This window comes from Salvelinus sp. IW2-2015, unplaced genomic scaffold (assembly GCF_002910315.2).
Source record: "Salvelinus sp. IW2-2015 unplaced genomic scaffold, ASM291031v2 Un_scaffold1028, whole genome shotgun sequence".
NCBI classification, from domain to species: Eukaryota; Metazoa; Chordata; class Actinopteri; order Salmoniformes; family Salmonidae; genus Salvelinus; species Salvelinus sp. IW2-2015.
In genome coordinates this window covers 86,935-94,594 of record NW_019942694.1, presented here as the reverse complement: position 1 = coordinate 94,594, position 7,660 = coordinate 86,935, and the positions used below count along the sequence as shown (strand labels likewise).

At 41.4% G+C, this 7,660-nt stretch overlaps 1 long non-coding RNA gene across 1 annotated transcript; it reads right to left on the bottom strand.

Annotated features, from left to right (window-relative positions):
• Positions 1-4,087: 4,087 nt before the first annotated feature.
• Positions 4,088-6,387, bottom strand: LOC112069502 (uncharacterized). The gene is made up of 3 exons (XR_002893750.2): positions 6,012-6,387; positions 5,618-5,659; positions 4,088-4,170 (listed from the first exon to the last, which is right to left on the bottom strand). It is a non-coding gene; the product is annotated as an uncharacterized lncRNA (long non-coding RNA).
• Between the last annotated feature and the right edge of the window lie 1,273 nt (positions 6,388-7,660).

Sequence of the window (7,660 nt, the reverse complement as noted above, 5' to 3'; positions counted from 1 at the left end):
CTGTTTATATGATACCTGAGGTGCCCAGAAAGTCACCACAGTTTATGATACCTGTGGTGCCAGGAGAGTCAGCCACGCTTTATGATACCTGTGATGCCCAGAGAGAGGTCAGCACCCCGGGTGTTATGATTACCGAGGCCCAGAGAGTCAAGCCACAGTGTATGATACCTGAGGTGGCCCAGAGAGTCAGCCACCGCGTTATGATACCTGAGGTGCCCAGAGAGTCAGCCACGGTTATGATACCTGAGGTGGCCATAGAGTCAGCCACGGTGTATAATACCTGAGTCCCAGAAGTCAGCCACAGTATTTATGAACCTGTGAGTGCCCAGAAGTCAGCCACGAGTGTTATGATACCTGATGGTGCCCCAGAGAGTCAGCCACGTTTATGAACCTTGTGCCCAGAAGATCCCACGTGTTTATACCTGGGTGCCCAGAGATCAGCCACGGTGTTTGGTCGCTGCTTGTGTGTTTTTTTTGTAAACTTTTGGATGGGGAAAATAATGACTCTATACTGTAATACAATGTTTAATCATCTATACATTCGAGTATAAAATAATATTATATATTCTGTTTATATATTCGTCTATATATATTCAATATTCTGTCTGTTTATTCTGTTTACTGGCGCATCATATCACTAAATCTCATTATGTTCATGCACTGTACATGAACCTGGCCTATAAAGGTGATTCTGTTGGTAGAGCCTAGCTGTATTCTGAGACTGAGGCTGATTTTCAGGCTGATTCTCAGGCTGCTTCTGAGACTGAGGCTGACACATTTAATAATTCATGTTTCAACAATATAACATTGGCTCTCATGGTTTCCAGCTCTCCTGATAAACCAGCCTCGATGTCAAAGTAGCCGAGTCTCTCACCACTATTTGACAGTGTGGTTACATTTAAATGGAAATTCTAGCAACACAGTAAGTAAACCCGTTATGCAATTGCATAGTTTTTCTTCCATTTAAATGTTGCTTGTGATTCCAGGTACATGCATTAACGTCACACTAATACACACTGGACAATTTGAGAATGTTCCCAATACCCGCGTTTAGGATTTGATATCTGGTTTAGACTGAGGGAGGAGGTGAGGATGGAAGTGACAGTATTCCTACAGTCACCCCGTAGCCAGATTTTAAAGCCGATTCTTGAAAAAAAACAAAGCATTGTTACTACAAAACATACTCACTTGTGCAGTGAACCAATGAGATGTAGATTGAAGACAATCAGAGTGATCTTAGCACGGCAAAATGACGTTGCCTTCCTCAGCCCTGAAGTTACTGTAACCCATGTGTTCGTAACAGCTCCCAGAATTCTGTAGTATTAGTGGATATGACAGGGACTAGTTTAGGAGGGCAGGATACTGTTGTACCCCTCATATGGAATCCCAGAGCGAATAGGTAGCCTACATCCTGTAGTATTAGTGGATATGACAGGGCACTGTTTAGGAGGGCAGGAACTGTTGTGAACCCTCATATGGAATCCCAGAGAAGATAGGTAGCCTACATCTGTTAGCATGCCATTTCATAGTACATCATTCTCATGGACCTGTCTCCCTGAACAACACCTTGAACTCTGTGATCTAATGGCAATAGGGGAAACTGAGTGTACTATTTGAAACCGAGACTGTTAGTACAATGCTACAAAAATATTTACTGCCAATTGTTCCTTCTTGCAGCTAGATGTGAGTGATTTCCATTCTATATTCTTCACAGCGATTTGAAGTTCCTGTCAAAAAACACTGCAGGATATTTTTTGCCCCGCCTGCACATTTCCTGTCATGGCAAATGGACCTCCTTGCAAAGGGCTACTATACATTCACACCGATGGAAACCAAAAGCACACTCCAATTGTGATTTGTATCTCTAGTATTGGCACCTGCTGACCATACCGCTTTATTATGAATGAGTGCAGCGTATTCAATTCTCAAAAGACTTAATTCCATGATAGTCTATGAACATGAAATATTTAGATGAGCAGGAGAACGTCAAGAGGCCCCTTTTCAGAGGAATCCAGCCCTGTGTCTGTTCAGCTATTTTATCGGTCCAGAACAGCTAGAGAATGACAACACTGAGCGTCAGTACTGCATTATCACTGCATTATCACTGTATTCATTGCGTGTCGCTGCATCATCACTGCATTATTACTGTATTAACGTGTGTCGCCGCATTAATCACTGCATAATCACTGCATATTCACTGTATTAACAAATGGGCATGTATTCCTGCAGTATCACTTATAATCACTGCATTATCACCGCATTATCACTGTATTAACAATATGTTCACTGTATTTGTTGCATTATCACTGTGCAATCACTACATAATCACTGCATTATCACTGAAGTAACAGCACGGCACTTATTCACACGATTATCACTGTATTAAACATGCCACTGTATTCGCTGTAGTATCACTGTATACACACTGCATAATCATACATATTCATTGCGTTATCACTATATTAACAGCATGGTCACTGTATTTCTTGCTGCATTATTCACGGCAATAATCACGGCATAATCACATCATTATCACTGTATTAACACATGTCACTGTATTCCTGCAGTATCAACTACATAATCACTGCATAATCACTACATAATGCTGCATTATCACTGTATTGACAACACGGTCACTGTGTTCACTGCAATATCACTGTTATAACCAACATAATCACACCTATAAACCGCATGCATATACTGTATTACCAACAGTGTCGCATGTTTATTATTCTCTCTGCCAGTATCACCTGTATATTCACTGCATAATCCCTTACATAATCCACTGCATGATCACTGTTAATTTCAAACAAACAATGAAGGGTAACCATTGTATTCAGTCTATGTAGTCGGGGATGCTCCAGCTTGCACTTGCGCAATATATCATCCCCAATTGATAACCCATTTGTTAATAACAAGCTGGATTAATAGATTTCGATGAGTCACATATATTCCATTGCTATCTTCACGTTCGTTTCAACTGTGGTGGAGAACTATTGACACCACTATGCCTTACCTATGCTAAAACAACCTCAGGTTTGACTTTAATGTGCACCATTCATGGTTTCAGCTGGCCGGCGCGTTCTCATGAATAGATCAAGCTGCCTGGGTCGTCTCCATAAAAGATAATAAGCAGAAATTACAGAGACTGGTACTAACAATAGAATTGACCAATATCCTAAGTTATAGGTAATGGCCAGTCAGTAGAGAATCTAAAGGGGGCCTTGTGCTAGTATGTGTCTAGCCTGGGACCCGAACCATGTGGTTCATTAGCATAGCTAAGAATACAACTAGGTCGAATGGAGCTCTTTTTCCACTCTCTTATCCAACCAATCAGCATAAAGCTTTACTTCTTCATTGTTGACTCATCAAGCCGACAACTTCAAAGGTCCATTTCCAGACTCAATAAGGTTGCTAGGATTCTGGACATCAAAGCTATTGGGTGCYAACCGTTTTTTTTTTATCACATGGTCAAAAACAGACCCAAAAAAAMCAAAAAGATGACTGCAGCCTGTTGCATGACTTTCCCCTTCACTGTGTCTCCTTGCTGTAGCAGGGAAGCCAACAGAGACAAATGCAGGTGTTTGATGTGACATTAGCGGAGGTACTGAAGCCCCAGCTACTGTTCCAGCCAATCTTCTAAAGAATAAAGCAAACCTCAGTTAGAGGTTAATAAAAATGTATTTTTATTTCACTACGCAAGTCAGTTAAGAACAAATTCGTATTTACGATGACGGCCTACACCGGTCAAACCTGGACGACGCCGCTGGGCCAATTGTGCGCCGCCCTMTGGGACTCCCAATCACGGGCGGTTGTGATACAGCCTGGATTTGAACCAGCGTATCTGTAGTGACGCCTCTAGCACTGAGATGCAAGTGCCTTAGACCGCTGAGTCACTCGGGAGCCCAGTAAGACAAAGGAGGCCTCATGAAGAATGGGTTGAGTCAAGAATGGCCAGGCGACAGTCAAACAACTGACGGGCTTCACTTGAGCTTCCCTCTCCATTTTTTGAATGCGTACTTACAGAACAGAATACGACATGAAACATGTAACGTAATGGTAAATCCACTCAGAACTCTTACCCAATGGGAGCTTTAGAAAAGACGGAACTTCCCTGAGGAAACGAACAGTGATGGTGACTTCCTCCCCAGCAGTCCGCAGGAGATGAACCTGCCAGAGGAGAGAGAGAGCGAAAGAAAGAGAGAGAGAAAGGGAGGATAAGAGAGAGAGAGAGAGAGAGGTAGGGAGGATAAGAGAGAGAGAGAGAGAGAGAGGTTCCAGGAGGATAAGAAGAAAGAGATGGGCGGGGGGGGGCGGGGGCGGGGGCGGGCGCGGTGGGGCGGGGGGCGGGCTGGGGGGGGCGGGGGGGGCGGGCGGGGGGGCGGGGGGGGGGCGGGGGGCGGGGGGGGGGGGGGGGGGGGCGGCGGGCGCGGGGCGGGCGCGCGGGCGGGGGCTAGGGGATAAGAGAGAGAGAGAGAGGTAGGGAGGATAAGAGAGAGAGAGGAGAGGTAGGGAGGATAAGAAACGAGAGAGAGAGAGCGAGACATGGAGGATGAGAGAAAGAGAGAGAGAGAGCAAGGGAGGATGAGTGAGAGAGAGAGAGAAGATGACAGCTTGTCATCTCAGATGAATAAAATAGCAAGCCACAAGTACATGTAGCTGTACAGCACTTAAGCACACGCAACGCACCACTTGAGCAAAATACAGAATATGCAATCAGCAGTTAAGCCCTGTCTGAATTGATGTCACTTCAGTAATCACATACAATACCATAACCTCAAATAAAGCCATTCATTTGCCTGGTGAGAAGCTAGCAAAATACAAGCCAATAATATAAAGTAATTACCCTCTCAATGTCTGAGATCACACAAACCCATTATCTGATTTCTAGAAGGTATCTGCACTTGATATGGCACAGACAGAGCCAAGTCAAGAAATACGTTTTTTTTTTTAGCAGTAGGCCTACAATTATACAAATGTTCATGCTTATTTTTCAGATTTGTATCCAAATGAAAGCCTTTCCTTTCCAACTACCCTCGGCTTTATTGTCAACAATTAACATATTCTATTTCTTCCCCACAACATCAGTCGTTTGCCCTTGTTGCTATAGCCGGTGACTATTGAGACAGCTTGGCTTTATACGCTTTACATTTTCCCGAAGTGAATTGCTCATGATGTCTCTGACGTTCTGGAGGTGAATAGAAGAGAACAGCTGTTTGGAGCTACGTAGAGAGAGACAAAGAGAGAGAGAGAGAGAGAGGAGAGACAGAGAGAGAGGGGATAGGAGAGAGAGAGATAGAGAGAGAGAGAGAGGAGAGACAGAGAGAGAGAGAGAGAGAGAGAGTGAGAAAGAGAGAATCGCTGATAGCTCTCCTAAACTCGGAGACTCAAGTTCTGTGCAGCTTTTGTCTAATGAATATACTCCATATCGATTTGTCACAGTCAGGACGAGAAAACAAGACAAACTAAATTAGTCTCCTGTATGACATGACAGAGCTCCGTTCGCTTGACGAAGCATGTCTCAGCTTTTGGCAATCACAGGGAATGATTTTGCTTTCAAATCTGGGAAAAGAGTACGTGACAATGTCTGTGCAGCAGCTAATTAAATTATACTCACAACTTCTTCATGACTACAATGTTCGACATTAATGCCATTGATCTAAACAGAGTGAAGGAGAAAGTATGAAGCACAGTTAGCAAACAACATCCTATTTTAAAAGTGTCATTGTAAATATGGTTTGGTAATTTTACAACCACGTGTTGAATCTGATGAGAGAACATACAGTACATACATAGAGCAGAAAAGTTCAAATAAATAAATATACACTTTTGTTTATCGGTTTGGATCTATGATCAAAATAGCAGTGTCAAATAGCATCTTTTGAAATTACAACTCACACTCCAATGGAAGAGGGCAGCTCAATTAAAATTCAAAAGAGCATATCTCTCTGTCTCTCACCTCTGACCTCAGGCAGCTTTGACAGATAAAAGTAAAGAGCCAGTGTACTAACCTGTAACATAGCGTCCCCAACGAATAGCTTCCCAGTTTGATCTGCTGCAGGCGGCAATCGTTGAGTGTCAAAGGTTAATGAAAACATTTGAAAATAATGACTAATTCCCATTCATGATGGAAATAGCAATCAATGTTCCTGTCTGCTTAATCTCCACTGCCACCACAGAGCTCTCAGATACACAGGAAACCAGGAAATATGGAACTAATAAGTCATTTGCAGTAGCGATTTACAAAACAATGACACTTCTGAACTGGTGAAAAGATTTCCATGGCTCTCTGAAGAAGGATGTTAACTTTCCTCTCTGGGTTATTAGAGGCAGGATGTTAACTTTCCTCTCTGGTTTATTAGAGGCAGGATGTTAACCTCCTCTCTGGGTTATAGAGCAGGATGTTAACTTCCTCTCTGGTTTTTAGAGGAGGATGTTAACTCCTCTCTGGGTTATTAAGAAGCAAAGGATGTTAACTCCTCTCTGGGTTATTAGAGGCAGGATGTAACTTTCCTCTTCGGGTTATTAGAAACAGGAATGATAACTTCCTCTCTGGGTATATAGCGAAGGATGTTAAACTTTCCTCTCTGGTTTATTAGAGGCAGGATGTTAACGTCCTCTCTGGTTATTAGAGGCAGGATGTTAACTCCCTCTGGTTATTAGAGGCAGGATGTTAACCTTCCTCTCTGGGTTATTATGAGGCAGGATGTTAACTTCCTCTCTGGTGTATAGAGCAGATTTAACTTCCTTTCTTGGTTATTAGAGGCACGATGTTAACTTTCCTTTCGTGTTATATAGAGGCAGGATGTTAAACTTCCTCTCTGGGTTATTAGAGGCAGGATGTTAACTTCCTCCTCTGGGTTATTAGAGGCACGATGTTAACTTACTCTCTGGTATTAGAGGCAGGATGTTAACTTCCTCTCTGGGTTATTCGAGGCAGGATGTTAACTTCCTCTCTGGGTTATTAGAGGCAGGATGTAATTACTCTGGTTAGTAGAGGCATGAAGTTAAACTTCCTCTCTGGGTTATTAGAGGCAGGATGTTAACTTCCTCTCTGGTTTATTAGAGGCATGGATGTTAACTTCCTCTCTGGTTTATTATAGGCAGGATGTTAACTTTCTCTCTGGGTTATTAGAGGCAGATGTTAACTCCTCTCTGGTTTATTAGAGGCAGGATGTTAACTTCCTCTCTGGTTTATTTAGAGGAGGATGTTTAACTTTCTCTCTGGGTTATTAGAGGCAGGATGTTAACTTTCTCTCTGGGTTATTAGAGGCATGAATTCATTGCTTTCACAACAGAAGGGCGGGGGGGGGGGGGTTCTAATGCTTTTTTAAAAAAAAATTTTTTTTTCTTTTAACAAAAAAAAAAAAAAATTCTAATTTTTCTTTTTTTTTCAAAAAAAAAATAAACCCTTTTCCTTTTTAAAAAAAAAAAAAAAAAAAAAATTTTAAAAAAAAAAAAAAAAAAAAAAAAAAAAAAACAAAAAAATAAAAAAAAAAAAAAAAAAAAAAAATTCTCTTTTAAAAAAAAAAAAAAAAAAAATTTTTCTAAAAAAAAAAAAAAAAAAAAAAATTTAAAAAAAAAAAAAAAAAAAAAAAAAAAAAAAAAAAAATTCTTGTTTAAAAAAAAAAAAAAAAAAAAAAAAAAAAATTTCCTTTAA